Below are 16,878 nucleotides of genomic sequence, written 5' to 3'. Positions count from 1 at the left end.
TATGAGCACAACACGAGGAGAGACACCTGCAGCTCACTGCTAATGTGTTGTGTGGTTTCAGAGTAATGGGTTTTCCCTGGGCAATCAGACAGCATGATGGATCAGTGGGAGCCAGAGAGGCAGACTGAGGCTCTGCAGGGTCAGCACAAGGACAGGGGTTCACACACACGCTCTCCATCACACACACACACACACACACACACACACACTCTGATGGCTGTACTTCAACCCAAACATACATGACCTGAACCCTCTAGTGTGCTTCGAAAGCAAACTTGCAGAAAGAGTCCAACAGCAGGGACCTGCTAAAGCGAGGGGGGGAAAAAATCATAATTCAACACTTTATTTCTTTTAACTCTTAATTCCTCCCCTTCATCCAATGAGGATAAATCTCTCGCTGAATCGTCAGTATTATGTGCAATTTCCATATAAATTAGCTTCATTAAAAGGAGAGTACTTTCTTATTTAACGAAGCTCATTTGAAATTCTGTATTTAATAAGACATGCAATCCCAGACTTGCAGACTAATAGCCAACAATTAGCAGGACTGGATCATGTGTGTGCGTGTGCCTTTGTGTTAGTACATTTGTGTCCGTGTAATCTCTTGGACGTATTGCTGTCCCTCAGTGTTATTGTCATTCATTGTCTCAGATGAGCAAATTGAGCAGCAGCTGCTCTCCCAGCCAGGTTTACTTGCAGGGACCCATAATGCTCGGTGGAGATTTCTAAGACGTTAGTGACCTTACGTCTTTTTGTGAGCGAACAGACGAGAGGGGAGTGTGCGAGGTGAGCAATAGAGCAGGTGTGGACCAATGAAGGACTGAGGGTGGAAACATCTGGAGGGATCACAGACATGGGAATGAAAAGCAGACGGAGGGCGTGAAGACAAAATGGTAAAGGACGTGAGAGGAAAAGAGCCAGACGGAGAGCAATGTGGAGCTTTAATTTACAGTAGAACGAAGCAGAGTAATGGAGGGAAGTGTGCGTGTGAGTGTTGTGAAAAGGAGACCAGTGTCCGTCAGAGGCAGCAAAGGCAGGTTTGAACAGACGTCTGATATAAAGGGGAAAGGTTAAAAAAGGGACAACAGGGAAAGAAATGGGAGAGATAAAAGGATTGGATGGGAGGAACAAGAGATAAAGGAACATCTATAATTTGATAATATTAGGTATATTTTCATCCTGCATCACGACTCATTTAATGGCGTTTCCCCTTCACCACTCAATATTCTCTCTATCTAAGCTTTCTATCACTTAGTGTGTTTATGATTATGTCTGTGTGATGGGGAACAACATCAGTTTAGAACAAATTCCTATTAAAACGTAGTGAAATACTTATAGATTGGACATTGAAGGGAAGATGAAAAGCAGAATGACAATAAGAGATGACAATAAAAACTGAGGGTGAAGTGAAATAAAATTGGTTTGACCTCAAAGTGTTAAAGCCACTCACACAATTCATGCCAATGCAACTGTTGGGATAAGTGACCTTTCTGGCATTTACTCACAACTTGGGTGAACTTGACCAAAGACTCTCATTAACCCTTCCATGTTGAAATGGCGTGCAATCCTTAGAATAAAATACCATTGAGGAGCAAAGTAAGAAAATGTAAAGATGCCATTCTGATTGGCTAAGCTAGTTTCTGGCTGGTTTGTTAGCTCTCAACTTGACCCCTACACTAATTCATTAAGTAGTTTTTAGCAAGGCCAATTTTCGTGAAGACATGCAGATGAAGTTTACATTGACTCCACTCTTTGTAATGTCTCCTGCCAGAGAAGTCCATTATCTTCCTTATAGGTGTCCAGACGTAGAAACATATTGAAGACATCAAAGGCCAACACATGTCTTTCTAAAATAACAGATCCTGCAGAGCTGCTGGGGGAAATCATGAGATCACATGTTGAACTGAGTGCACACCAGATCGGGATGTTGTGCTTAAGACCTTTTTCAAGCTTCCAAATGTGTTCCAGTGTGCTTTTCTAAACGGGATTGATTACAGCTCTGTGCTCACTCAATCATTTTGAAATTAATAAAATGCCCTACATTGTGACGATACGTTTTTCAACAAGCAAGGTTTGCCCTAACCAAAACAAGACACTGTGCAACATGTTGCAGTGTGAGCTAGTGAAGACCTCCGCCATGGAGTCGGCACGTGTCACTTTAGCCTCAGGCGTTCACATTGAGCAACACAGAAATCAACAAAAATGCTAGAGAATATGACTTATGTTTGTCCTCTAGACACTGTGGAATGTTTCTGGGTTTGTGTTTTCATGTGGCTGTGCACCAACAAGCTGTGCATCTGGAACAGCCTCTTTACACACCTACACGCATGTGCATGCACACACACATGGCCCAGCCTGTAAGTGGGACATCTGACAGCAGGGTCACGTGTGTTTATACAGTCTCATCTGTTCCTCCGTTGCCTCAACTCTCTTGGTAACACTCAGTCTGTGCACCCTTCCACAGTGACGGTAAACACACAGTGCCAGGCTCCATCTTCTCCCTCTTCTCACTCATTTCCTCCGCCACCTTTTTGAGGGTTTTGTTTTCCCAAACAGCAACTTTATCATCCCTTCAGGCTTTCCACTCAGTGATTCTACAACTGCTCCCGTTTTTTGCTTTATCTGTTCAATCATGTTGTATTGATTTTGCATTGGATGATGGTGAGGTAGGTTTCACAAACAGAAATGGAGGCAGTAGGTAGCTAAATAAGGAAGAAGCATATGGTGGATTCGAAAAACTAATTGTTTCCCACAGCTCCAGTTTTAGCTTTCCTCCTTTTTCCTCAATCCGTCTAAATATCTTCCCTTTTGGGTAAAATTGTATACATTACATATCCATGCAAATGCTAATGCCCCAACATGGAAGTGTGTATGTTCAAGGTCACCTCTTCCTCACCCCAGCTTCAGACCCAAAATGTGCTGCTGATGGTGGGAACTAGTATTAAGAAAATATATCATATGGAAGCATTCGAGTGTACATGTATCCACCTGTCATTATTCATAGTGTGTACATTCACATATACGGTACACACAGATAGGGATGCAACTAACAAATGTTTCAATTATTCACTTATCTAGTTATTTTTAAGACAAAGCTGGCACTAGGGAATATTTGGGAATATTGCAGTATGTTTTTATTTCGATTAATGATCTTTGTTTAATTCTCTGAAATTATTTTATCAACGGATCCTCTCAGCTCTATCCTACATCCATTTTTTGCATATGGGTAGCCTCCTTTCTCTCCTCATGTCTCAAATCTGTGTGCATGTGTGTGCGTGCATGTGTATGTGTGCTGTTTCACTACCCTCCTGAAGCCTTGTGCCTACCTGTTTGGAATTTTAAGAAGCTTCCCTCTTCCTCTCACCTTCCCACAACTCTCTCTGCAGTCCCCTAAATTCTGTCTCAACAATAAATTGCATGCTGGTAAATAAAACCAGATCATCTTCTGGCCACACTATTAACAACCATAACAGATTGATATTAGGCAGTAAGAGTGCTTTATTGTATCTTTAAGCATTACGGTCAAGTACAATTGTAAAGTGAGTGCTGGTTAGGTGACTGTAGGATTTGTGAGTGCGTGCCTGTGTTTCTTCACATTACATTTCATTTTCTGCCATTTCCTCTTTTCTTTTAGCCTCAGGCCACACTATGGAATTTTCCAAATAATGGACAATAAGTACCATAATAATGTGGATTTAAATAGAGTGGAACAGCAACCTAAAGCTAGCTGGGTATATAAAAACAATTATCCACTGTTCGACTTAAAAGGGTTTCACCCCAAAATGCAATCGCTGCAAAGCCATTTAAGAAAAATGCTTGCAGATATTCTTAAAAGCTGTTAATATTTCAAAACAATATATTCAGATGCTATTATTTGTAAGCAAAGGCCTGAAGGAATTATTTGTCAGATAGTATGTTGTAACTTGTAAGTATAATAACAATAACCAAAGAATAACTGATGTTACAGGAGCATGCCGGTGGTTTATGCTTTAACCATTAAAACAAATAGTTATTAGTATACTGTAGTATTTTTTCCAAGGTTTAGAAGCCAATTAAGCCAATGTATGTTTAGATACATAACAAAATAAATTATCGGTATAGAAAATTGCAGCTAATATTAAAGGAAACACTTACATAAACGTTACATTAACGCACATTTACTCAGGATGTTGTTCTTAAGACTTTTTGCACGTATTGTATTACAAGACCTTTTATAGTGTGGTTAGTCATGCTGCCTATAACTGAACCATAACATGACACTGTAGCATGTTGCAGTCTGAGTTAGAGAAGGCTTTCGCTATGGAGTCGGCACGTGTCACTTTAGCCTCAGGCATTCACATTGAGCAAGTAATCACCCCACTTTCATACAGTCCTTGTACTTTTCAATTATACGATCCTCTATGCTGTAGTCTTATGCACATTCCTCTGTCAAAATGTGTTAATTCCTGCATTACATAGATTACAATGTACATATTTCTAATATTTTTTCATATTTCTTTTGTACATTTTTCCATTTTATATTATGTTTCTTTGCTGAACAATTCTCTTGTATGTTCCTCAGTGTGTCAATGTATTACAGAAAAGTGCACAGGCTTGATCTGATGTTTTTGTGAAAATGAGCAGCTGTCTTCTTGGCGCATGACATGCACAAAAGTTTTACATTGTGAAAAAACTTTTCAAGTAATGTTATTTCACACAACCTCTCTTTTCTCAGAAATATTAGTTACTTTAATTTTAAGGATCTTACTATTGAGACTATTTGCTTTCCAAGAGCATTAACATTTCTCTCTGAATAATATTCTAATCACATTTTCTTCTCCTTAGCGCGTCTCATAGTTTTGCCTGATGAATTATCTTTGACCCATGAGGCTAATTGCCATAAGCCTTCTCTGCAAACCCTATTTCAACATCTTCGTACTCTCCGTATGTCTCTTACATTACACTCCCCGTGTTGTATACCTCCCTCCATGTCTTTCCATGTCAAACTGTTAAAAATGTACCTTATTTTCACTCCCTCCATGTTCCTTTAAGCTACAACACTTCCTCTCCTTCATCACACTGACAACTCTTGTTTCTTCTCTCTCCTTTTCATACTTAATGTTTCTTTAACACCTATGTGTTTTTCCATCTACCCTTCTCTTCAGGCAATAGGCACCATTTATCATTATCTGTGATCTTGTCTCTGCGTCGTCTGAAACTGCCTTAGACTAAACTCGACTATCTCATCATCTTGTCTCACTTCTCTCTCACCTTCCTGTTCTCATCTTCTTTCATTCCCACTGTCACTGACACAACAGGAGTGTGTGTGTGTGTGTGTGTGTGTGTGTGTGTGTGTGTGTGTGTGTGTGTGTGTGTGTGTGTGTGCGCGTGCGTGCGTGCGTGCGTGCGTGCATGCATGCGCGTGTGCGTGTGCGCACGCTCCTGTCCGCCACCCATCACCATAGAGACGGATTTTTGGTGCTATCATTCCTTGCCTTGTATGTCTTGGCAGCAGTCGGGGCGCTGTGCCGACGTGTCCCAGTTCATAGGCCACCCGGCGCAGACGTCACTGCTCCACACTGACCCTGCCAGCTCACATATGGAGCCCACATATGGGCCTCATCTATAAGAGATAGGCAGCCTGAAGAGCCACAGTCCCTCCAGTCAAACAAACCCAGTTCACACAAAGCTGGCTACTGTGAAAAAAAGGCCTGTAGGATGTAAAGGGACATTTTAGCATTCATGAAGATGGAAAACCTGATATTTGACAGAAAAATTATGAACATAATATTGTGAAATTTCCCCCAATTTCTTTGACTATAGCGCTACAATCAAGATTTGTAATTGTATTCACATGTCATATTAACTGGTTATTGTTATTTGTATTGAGAATTCTGTTATTAAGTGAATCAGCTGAAGACCAAAATATGACGTCGCTTACTGTTGACATAACATTGCTCACACGTCCACATCATCTGCATAATCCATAACATTAAAATAAATATTTTTTCAAACAAAAATGCTTTTTTCAGCCTCTCAAATATTGAGGTTTCCTGCCTCTGTTTTATATATATATATATATATATATATATATATAGAAAAGTAACCCACAAATATTCAGGTTAATACGATTTATATATATATATAAAACAGAGGCAGGAAACCTCAATATTTGAGAGGCTGAATATATATATATATATATATATATAAATCATATTAACCTGAATATTTGTGGGTTACTTGGGCTTGATATTTTATAGACCAAAACTATCGATAAATTAATCTAGACATGAATAGGCAGATTCATCTGTAACGATAATAACTGTTTAATTGCAGCTTAAAAGTGTAAGATTTATATATAGTGAATTGGACTGCTAGTATTTTCCTTTAAAGTCTTGGAACTAATCCTGATGGCGCATTAACAAGACTTTTATTTATCCAAGTGGACCAACTCATCGTTATCATTAGATAAGGATAAAACCTTCGCGTCCTAATTTCTTCTGAAGTTTTTTCAAGGCTGTCTCTTCTACTACTTCTGTCTCCCCCTGCCAGCCTAACATGTTTTGCTCTTTTTTGTGTGCAAAGTCTGCCGTGAAGTAAACATTTTTATGTTTGCTGTTCATTTGACAGAAAATACACACAGTGTCATCTCTCTCCGCTCCGCAATCGCCGCTGACATCCGTCTGTAGGCTGCTAGACAGCCTGTTTCCCCACCTCCACCTACCTTCACCACCTCCGCCCCCTGTGGTGGTGGAGCCCGCCTGTAGTCCGTTTCCGGGTTGGACGAAGCATCCGGAAGCACGGCGCTCCACTGGAACGAACTACTTTACCCAGAATCCACCTCGACACCTCAACTTACAGAACTGGCTTCTTGGGCTTCGGGAGTGTTTCCCATTTAAACAAACAGTGCCGAAGATGGCGGATAGTTAATGGTGTAAAGAAGAAATTATCGACCCGGTAGAGCGATACGTCTACAAGGTAAGCTCGTGCAGCGTGTTTGCTATCATTCAGCTAATTCACCGGTACTTTGCATTTGGTTTGCATTTCGATAGAGGACGGAAATGTGCTGGTAACTGCTCCCAGCGTCAGTGTACACACAATATTGGCATTGATACGGCACGGAGGGCACAGTGCATGGTCATTTGGTTCATGACAGCGAAGATGTACTAACCTGTTTCATGGCGGTGATGAAGTGCTAGCCAGGTGTCATGTTTGTTTCTCTGCGTTATGCTGCAAAACGGGTCAGATTTTTAAGAACTTAACTTGATCACGCAAAGCTGGCCAGTTTTACGCACAAACTTGAAGTGTTTCCAGAAAGATACAGAGCATCGGGAAGTTTTGGGGGAGAGCACACAGACTTAAACACTCGTACCCTCACGATTAACCGCACACAGACCTGGTGATAGTTAACTATTTCTATCGCAGCCTGTCCGCGATAGTGGGTAGGAAACTGTACAACAGCTGAGCCTGACGCTGTCGCAGCATGAGGACATTAGCACCGATATGTTTGTTGATCAAGTGCATGCAGACATATTCTACTGTGTGTGTGTCATATGCATCATAAAGAGGTCACTGGCGTATTTTTGTGGTTAGAAACATGCCATCCGGGAAAAGGCTGCCGATGCTGACTGTCAGTCTGTCAGTCAGCCTGCCCGGGTCCTGACTGCTGAGCGATAAAAAGTGAAACGACTCTACTGTATGTCTCCAGTGTGCACGTCGATGCACTGAATGGGGCACGCATTGCCTTTAAATGTGTGAGGTTAAAGAGTGAATGGTCGCTGTGCTCCTGTTATTCGCTCTTAAGTCTCCTTCATATACACCATCCTGTCATCTGCTTCATCCTTGATAATGTGTCTCACTGTAGTTCTGCAGGGGGCAGCATCGTGGCCATGTGCATTTACATGTACTGTAACCCTGAAGGTCCACGGTTTGATCCCTGAAACAGCCAGCCTGTGTGCGCGTGTTTGTGTGTGAGTGCATGGAAAGCACCATGTCCTTGAATATGACACAAGAGCCCTACTACAATACCTGCTCGCACTGGATAATAGCAGTCTGCTCTTCAGTGTGTAAACAGTAGTTGAATGGAAGCGATGCAGATGGTTTTGTGTGTCAGTGTGTGGACAGGTGAGGGATGTGAGGTTGAGGTTAGTGTCTACATTTAAATCTGTTTGCTTTGTAGCCGCAGCCAAGGATTTTGTTTTATTATTACCAATGAGTCTTTATTTGTTGATTGTTTTTATTTTAATTCATGGTTTTATCAATGCACTATCCATGCACGTGGTCCTGTTTTTGCTTAGCAACAGTCTAAAACGTTATTCTGTTTACTGTGATATCAATCAAAGAAAGCAGCAAGTTATGTTTATTTTTACTCGTGTTCAGCTGTGATGTAAAATGTATCTAAATATAAAACTAAACAAATGTATGTCTTTGTATGTGATCACAACTACCCATTTAATCTGATAATACATATTTGTATTGAAGGAGGGATTAGAAAGTTTTCTGAGTTTTTGATTGATTCATCGCAAGGACCATTTTTCCAAATAATGATACTCAACCCAATACTCAATACTTTTCTATTTTCTTCCAAAAGGATTACAACCCCAACCCAAATTGGTACTGAACCAAATTCACCAATGCAAGAACAATCTACCCCCAGATTTATTTTCTCTCTTGCATACTCTTTTTATTTGACTGCTGTCTTCATTATTACAACATTTTGTCACACAATACTAGGTTTTGTCTTGCTTTCTTCTTTCAATAAATGTTTTTATTTGTCAACTCTTGAGCGAAGATCTAACCAGCTGCTGCTAGTTATTGGATTAAACACTGAATTGATTATCAAAATTACAAGCCATTCCTTTTCTGTTGATCGACTTAATGTTAATACGGCTAAACGTCTCAGCTCCAGGGCTGAATGTCTGTCTGCGCACGTGTGGAGGGGTGTGGCTATGAGAGCACACGTTTCATTCCATGGCAACCCTCTACTGACAGATTTACAGTCAACTCTGTGGCCCGATTCTCTGCACACGTGCAGGCCGACACACGTCTACAACCTGCTCACAAGGAGCTGAGGGGAACATAAACTGGGGAGGGGTCTTTTTCGCTGAGCGAATGGTGGATTGAATACGAGGAGGAAGACGGTGACAGTGATGTTTGATGTTTGCTGAAAGGGAAAAATGGGACAGAGGTTAGCATGGGATGCTGGTGACTGGGGGCAGGGCTCACGAGGCTGAGCGAGGGGGAGGACACCACACACCAGCCTGGGAAGCTCTGAGTGTGTGTTTCTGTGTGTAGAGGAGGAAGGGGCTCAGGTGGAGCCTCGTGCTGGAATTTTACCTGCCATTCTTTTCTTGTATCTCTTTTTCTGTCTCGCCTCTAAAGTGAAGTCAGGATGATTTTTTTGCTCAATTGGACCACATAGCTGTCTCTGTCTTCTCTTTGCAGTATGTCTCTCTCTCTTGTTGTCCCCTGACTCCCAGTCCATTTTGAGTGACCGGCGATCTAAGTTTTTAATACATTACATAATTACACCGTAGTTTTGTATTTGTTATGACAATAAACCTTTGAATCTTGAATTTCCCCCAACTGCAGTCAAGTATGCAGAAATGTTGTATTGTTGTCAGGGCCCCTCTCTCATGTGGGATGTGTTAAACTTTTAATCTTCACCATCTTTCATTGATGTCACTCTGTGGAGGAGGGGTACATTTTTTCAATCGTTTTTCTTTTGAGAACGAGAGTGACACAGACCACAGTGGATGTGCTGGTCTTGAAAAAGGTTTCAAGTTGTTCTCTTTGCCTTGAAAACAATGATCAATGTGTCAACCCATCAGCTATATGAGCTTAAAGGGTAAACATACAACACATTCAGACCATTCTAATATGTCACTGGTATGATGTTGCATATGTCAAGTCATTATCTACCAACATTTATGGCTCTTCCCTGGAGCCAGAAAGCCAGCAGTCCCGCCTGGAAAGTTATCAAGAGACACTTTTTGCTGCTGCTCTCCTGATAATGAATTGAAGATAGGCAGAGGATTTATGAGTTGGCTTTAGCTTTGACACCCAAATGAGCTCTATTTAATCGTACAGCTAACAGTTTGAAACCAGAAATACTACCCACATCCCATTTAAAAAAAAAAAAGAACCACACTTCCTGGCTCCTCTTCACTGTCAATGAAAGCCCTTCACAGAGCGCCTTTTTAAAGCTATAATTTGTATTTGTTTAACATTAGAGATGAGAATGTATCCTCAAGTGTTAAAGATGGTCTTAATTACTTCCCCATATCCCTTGCTCCATTAGGTGCACTCATTAGTATTTTACATAGATAAACTGAAGAAAAATAGGATTTATACTTTTGATAAAACCAATGTAACTTTCTTTCTTTGCTGTTAAGTTGTCAGTAGTGGTGTGCATGCTGTGTTTGTTGGAGTCAATGGGGCCCGTGCTTTCATGAGTCAAGACGAAATGTTGGTGACACGCTGATTTCCTTGCAAGGTATTTTTAGTCCGCAGAGAAGTCATAATAAAGTGTGAACAGCTTTACAAAGTTGATGTGGCCATCATATTGCCAACAGTTGCCTTTTTGAAAAACAGCAGATTTTTATTTTTTGTAATGTTTATACCCACCTGATGAGTCACATGTTATCTCTGCTTTTTAGCTCTGTTTAAGTTCTTCATGAACTCGTTAAGATAATATCTGGCTCTGTATGCTAAATGCTGCGCTATATGGTCCCCAGCTAGTCTGACTTTTATCCAGGCAGATAGCGGTCTGTCAGTTCATCAGAGCATTTACCTGTGAACGTTGTGGCTTCAAAAACAAATTAAAAGGTGCTAACTGTGGGTTTGTCCTCTAAAAGCATCCCCTTTCAAACTTACATATAGTCATTTGACCCATTGTTGCTATTGTTGTTTATTTTAATGTGACATTTGTTCATGTATTTTTTCTCCCCTCATGTTTTAATAGCATTTTTTCTCCAGGTCAAGGGGTAAAGCTCCACTATTAAACCAAAACAAACCCAACCAACTTACCCCAACACCCAGGAAAACCTAAGTCATAATGTATGTGTGAAAGGTAAGCAGTACCCTAAAGGATAATTAGAAAAGTAACATTTAAAAAAAATCTTAGAGGGATTGAGTCATTTCTCATCTGTCACCGATGCACTAGCAGAGACATGACACTTAAGTGGCTAACCAAACAGTTATCAAGGATGAAAAACAGTGACTAAAGGCTTAAATAAAGGGTCTCTGCTCTGATTTGCATTTTTATTGGTTTATGCAATTTGAAGAAAAATGAAGTGAGACATTTAACGAGAGGAATATCACCAAAAATTTAATTATGAAAGACTTTCTTGTAAAATGGAAGTTACGGGTTGTGTTGTAAGTCTAATATAGTAAGAATAATATAAGGACATAAACATTGTGTTTACTCAGAATGAGACAGCACATTTACACCGCTTCTGGCACTGCACTTCAATTGTTATCATTTGTGCTTCATATACATCACCACCAGGAAAAAGAGGAGGAAGAGCGCCACGGATTGGTTTATTTGGGTATGGTCACGTCACTGTACCCAGGAAGAAAAATTGAAATCTCCAACGAGGCGTTCTGGGGCAGCATAGAAAGGTATTTTCTGTGTTAGAGTTTTACTCGTTAAAGGGTGTACTTTGTGGGTTTGTGACTTTGCAGACCGTTGACATCTATAAAAACCTTCATAACACACAAGGGGACGGGTAATAACCTGAAAAGCTGACATGGGACCTATAACATTAAATGAATGTGTCATACCCACTTAACTGGAAGAAACTCAGCTATCAGACAATATTAACCATTTTTAGCTAAACGAAACACAAGGGTCATACCAAGCCTCTGAATTAGCCCTGAGCGAAAAAATGCTAACGCGCTTAGCACAGAACTCACGGTAGAGATACCTTTTTACTTATCGGATCTGCACAAACAAGATATCAGCTAGCAAGCTGAGATTCCACAGATTCTAGGGGTATAAGTAGGGATGGGTATCGAGAACCGGTACTAAGTCAGTACCGGTACCTGATTGGACGGTATTGGTATACCGTTAAGCGGCTGGACAAACGGTGCTGCTATCGGTATATGAATTACGTTACTTCCTTAGTTTAAACAATTCTGCTTGGTTGGGAACCCTCATCCCGTGTGACGTATCCGGTTTGAGTACCATTCTGATTTGCCACTGTGAATGCCACTCATAATCTCTCCTAACAGCGCTCTTATTATTGTGAGACTCCCGGGGGCAGACCATAGCAGGGGCAGATGCAACATCTTGCTAGAAACAGCATCTCAGGCAGTGGCGTAGCCACCATAGGGCCAGGGTGGGCCCCGGCCCACCCAGTTTACTCATTGGCCCACCCTGAGAAAGCTTCGGTGTCATTTAAAAAAAATATTTGTTATTATTATTATGAAAAAAAAAGTATTCACCCATTGAGAATATCCAAGCATTCAAAGTGAAATTCAAGTGAACAAACATCAAGTTTAATTAATGTTGTATGTGTTTTATCCTCTGAACCGAACTCATTTACGGTAAAAACTGATTGTTGGTTCCTGCACGCGCCATAATAACGTGAGAGAGGCAGAGAGCTGCCTGCAAAATAAATGATAGCTCAAAGTTCACTAATGAACTTTGGTTTAAAAAAAAAAAAGCCAGACTCCAAGAAGAGTTGCTCTCATCTAGCAGCGATCTATACGATCATTTTCTGATAACGATGAAACTCTGTCGCACGGTTCCCTCGTCCCTTGGAAGAGGCGGAGAGGTGGGTTTTTTTCATCTGCTGGTGGACAGTCCGGAGAGATATACACAGGGTTGCGTTGTAACGGAATACATGTAACGGCGTTATGTAATCAGAATACAAAAATCAAGTGTATTTAGCCGGCGTTACATTTGAAAAACGAGTAATCTGATTACAGTTACTTTCGTAAACCTGAAGTGAATACATTTTGGATTTATTGGAATTATTGGTGGAAAATGTAATATTCATTACCGGCAGAACTGTGTGCACACTGCACAGCGCTGCAGCATGTCTGTGAGAGAGAGAGAGATGCAGCGTGTCTGTGAGGCCCCGCCCACGCAAGCAGATGAGAGAGAGATCTCTTTTAAAATATATTGAAAGTTAGAAACGGAGATGGTTAGATAAAATGTGGAAGATAACGTTTATGTAGCATTTCTTTATTGTCGGAATGATGACATTTATAACGGGATCAAATCAAAGTGAATGGCCTGCTGCTGCTGAATGCATGGGGCAAGTGACTGGAAAAAGTTTTCAAAGTTATTACATCGTTTCAGATAATAATAATAATAATAATAATAATGATAATTCATTCTATTTAGGGGCGCCTTTCAAAGCACCCAAGGACACCTTACAATTCATAACATATTCCAAGGAAAGGTTTTAAGACGGTACAAAGAATGCAGTCGGTGTGATGTTTTTTATGTGGGGTGCAGGTGAGAGAGAGCTGTCCAGAATTACACCAAGATGTCGTGTTTGAGTTCTTGATAAGCCATTAAACAGTCAAATAAGTGTCTCCTGTTCACCAAAATATACCCATCTGTTATGGAAAAATAAAGTATTCCAAAAGTAATCTGCCACCGGTACCGGCGGGGATTGTTGTTAGCTCCTGATGCCAGAAGAAAAATCTGGCCCACCCTATTTTTTACAGGCCCACCCTAAAGTACATTTCTGCCTACGCTACTGGTCTCAGGGCTTCTTAACATTTAACAATCTATTAATGATGCATACCCACTTAATGGGAAAAACTCAGCTAACAGACGATATTAACCATTTTACCTACACGGAACAGAAGTCCAACACCAAGAGTCTAAATCAACACTTAGCAAAAGGGGCTAACGGCTAATTTAACACATAACTGGCAAAAGCAATATTTTCTACATCATTTTCTCATAAAAACGGTTAATCCAATGTCTCTGTGTAACTTTAAAATGATTACTGATAATCCATCATTACAATTATAAATAATAAACGGATTATAATGGTTAGCCGACCGGAGCTTCCGGTTTAAGAGGTGCGCACACAGCGTCATATTTACATGGATTTATGAACTGCCCCTAATTACCGCCACCCTTCCAGAGACACAAGAGGCTTCTCAATACTCAAATTTCCCCTCCTCGACTCCCCTCCTCGACTCCCCTCCTCGAGACTTAGACCCGCCCACAGGAGATGCGAGCGGAGGACCGAGGAGGGGAACCGAGGAGAGAGGAGGGGAAGCAGCAGACGTTTAAAGAAATGAGAACTCCTCTCCTCTGAGCGGTCATATTAAAGCGACGTCCGTTCATTATGACGTGGCAACAGCTGCATCAGCTGTCGAGTGTTTTGTCATATTTTATAATCTCTGTTAGATCAGCTGAACATTGTTCCCCCACATATTTTATTTGAATTCATTGAGAGTGCGGTATAATGAGACAATAACAGGCTACAGATGCGGACACACACACACAAATATATTTATATAAATATATACAATTTAAAGTATGAGAGCACTCTCATAATAACGTAACACAGTCAGAGACTGGATATATCCCCCCCCCCCCTCTCTCTCTCTGGTCGCTGAAATGGGGAATTGAAATTACGGGCCAAAAGTTGTATTTGCAAGTATTAAAAGTAAGGACATCAAACCAACTGAGACCCGTCTGTCCGCGGCATCTGCGCACTGTACAACACACACCTACACACTGTACAACACACGCACCTACACACTGTACAACACACTGTACAACACACGCACCTACACACTGTACAACACACACCTACACACTGTACAACACACACCTACACACTGTACAACACACACCTACATACTGTACCACACACACCTACAGCTGCTAAAGCATAATCAGGCTACAGCCGTTGTGTATTTTATTATGTGAAGCACTAAATGGTTTTAGAAAAATATGGACTCTTTGTAGATATCTACTAAACTAAAGCAAATAAAGAGAGTAGGCCTGTTGTACTGAGTGATATATATTTTACACACTGCTCTGCTTTCTGCAGGACCTCACAGCTGTTCTCACTGTAAACATCGCGTTGCGATGAGAGCAGGTTCTCAAATAATATCCAGGGGATGCATGCAGAGCTGTCATTGGCTGAGATAAGTCCGGCCGTGCGTCACGCCTCCACCGTTCCCGGAAATGCATCCGCGGAGGAGCCGTGGAGGAACCATCAGTGTATCCTCGGTTATAGCTCCTCCAGAGAGCCTCCTCGATGCTCGATCCTCGGTCCTCGGTGTGCATTTAGAGAAATGAGACGTCCTTCAAAATGGCGCGCTGAAATTCATTTCCGGGTCACTACCGGAGGACCGAGGAGTCGAGGAGTCGAGGAGGGGAAATTTGAGTATTGAGAAGCCTCTAATCTGTCAAACACACTCATACCTGCTTGGTATGACGTTGAAAAAGTTACATTAAATAATAAATTACAATAAAATGACTGTTGTTTAATCTTCACATCTTGTAATCATGTCTATAATTTTGAGCACCAAATTATTGAAAAGTATCGATAAGAGAATCGAAAAATACCAGTATCGATAAGCAGTATCGGTATCGATAAAATCCTAACGATACCCATCCCTAGGTATAAGTATCATCACTGAGCGACCAAAACTCGCGGCAGGGGAAGCAAACCCAGACAACACACAACGTAGCTTTACAGGACCAAAACGGAAAATAAGTCTTACCGTTGCTGTTCAATGCTCAATGGCATTACAATGCATAACACGCTGCTGAAGGTTAATCCAATGTGTCTGTGTCACTTTGAAATAATTACTGATAATCCATCTTCATATTTATGTCAATAACGGAGATTTCATATTAACTGCAAGTTGGGTGTAATAATATTACTTTTGTCGGTAACGGAGTAGTGTAACCCGCTACTTTTATAATTCAGTAATCACACTACAGTTACTAACATTGCCCCGACACGCGTTACTTCGTTACTTACTAACATCATACAATCATATAATCACACTGACAGACAAGAGGGGTTTCTGCCGCGGGTTTATATGTACGTAATCTGCGCGACTTGCACGTCCACATCTCCACGTGCAGTGCTGCATAAACATTGCTGAGTCAGCGATAACTTTCGAGGGGTGCATTCAATCCCATCATTCTGTTCGTCCGAAGAATAGACAGGAATATGACGGTGAGGTGCAAACTGTGTCCAGGCCAGAAGCTGTTCTCATTCATAACACTCCGTTCGATGTCTCACTATGGGATGCGCCTCATCGCGGAGCAAACAGAAGCATCAATCTCATTACGACAATCCTGATTGGCTGGTGATCTTGACGTCAGCGTCAGGGAATTCACCCCCTATAAGTAGCTTGCGCCACAACGCATGCGTCATTCAAACACCTCTTCTCGCTTCAGAGCACATCTCACAGTAGCCGGGCAAGCTTCACGGTCCACAGACTGAACCCAAATACCCATTTCGGTCGACGGGCGCTCGCCGGCTACTCCTTCTGCTTCGCAGGAAGACGGTAGTACTAACGCTGTTAGTATTTAAAATCGACCTCGCCCTTCTCTTACCCGAGAAAGTAAGGTAGGTCCGATTTTTTCAAGCTAGCAGCACACCTGTTGCTAGCTCGCTCCCTCTCTACCGACACCACGGTAGCGAGGAAGTTTTCTCTTTTCTCTTCTCTACGGAGGAAGAAAGAATTTAAGGAGCATACTGTCACACCAGTCAGTATTCTCCGGGAATAAAAGACCCACACTGTCCTTTTCTCCGGATTAAGGACAATTTGGTTTTATCTTTTCTCCCGTCCCACCTGTCGAGAGCGGGCCCTCTCCACGCCACGAGGCGACCAAGATGGACGCCCCTCTCCCTCACACCAGAGGAGTCAGGGACTCGGTGGCTCGACTCTGCGGCT

The 16,878-nt window shown here is 41.5% G+C and overlaps 1 protein-coding gene across 2 annotated transcripts in view; it reads left to right on the top strand.

Annotated features, from left to right (window-relative positions):
* The first annotated feature begins 6,872 nt into the window (after positions 1-6,872).
* The window catches only part of LOC117449624 (nuclear receptor coactivator 3-like), a 78,193-nt gene continuing 68,187 nt past the window's right edge, over positions 6,873-16,878 (top strand). For both annotated transcript variants that reach the window (XM_034087407.2, XM_034087404.2), the window contains exon 1: positions 6,873-6,957. The gene's annotated coding sequence lies outside the window, so the exon portion shown is untranslated. The remainder of the gene's footprint in view (positions 6,958-16,878) is intronic.

The sequence above is a fragment of the Pseudochaenichthys georgianus genome, chromosome 7 (assembly GCF_902827115.2).
Source record: "Pseudochaenichthys georgianus chromosome 7, fPseGeo1.2, whole genome shotgun sequence".
NCBI classification, from domain to species: domain Eukaryota; kingdom Metazoa; phylum Chordata; class Actinopteri; order Perciformes; family Channichthyidae; genus Pseudochaenichthys; species Pseudochaenichthys georgianus.
This window is presented reverse-complemented; position numbering and strand designations above follow the sequence as displayed.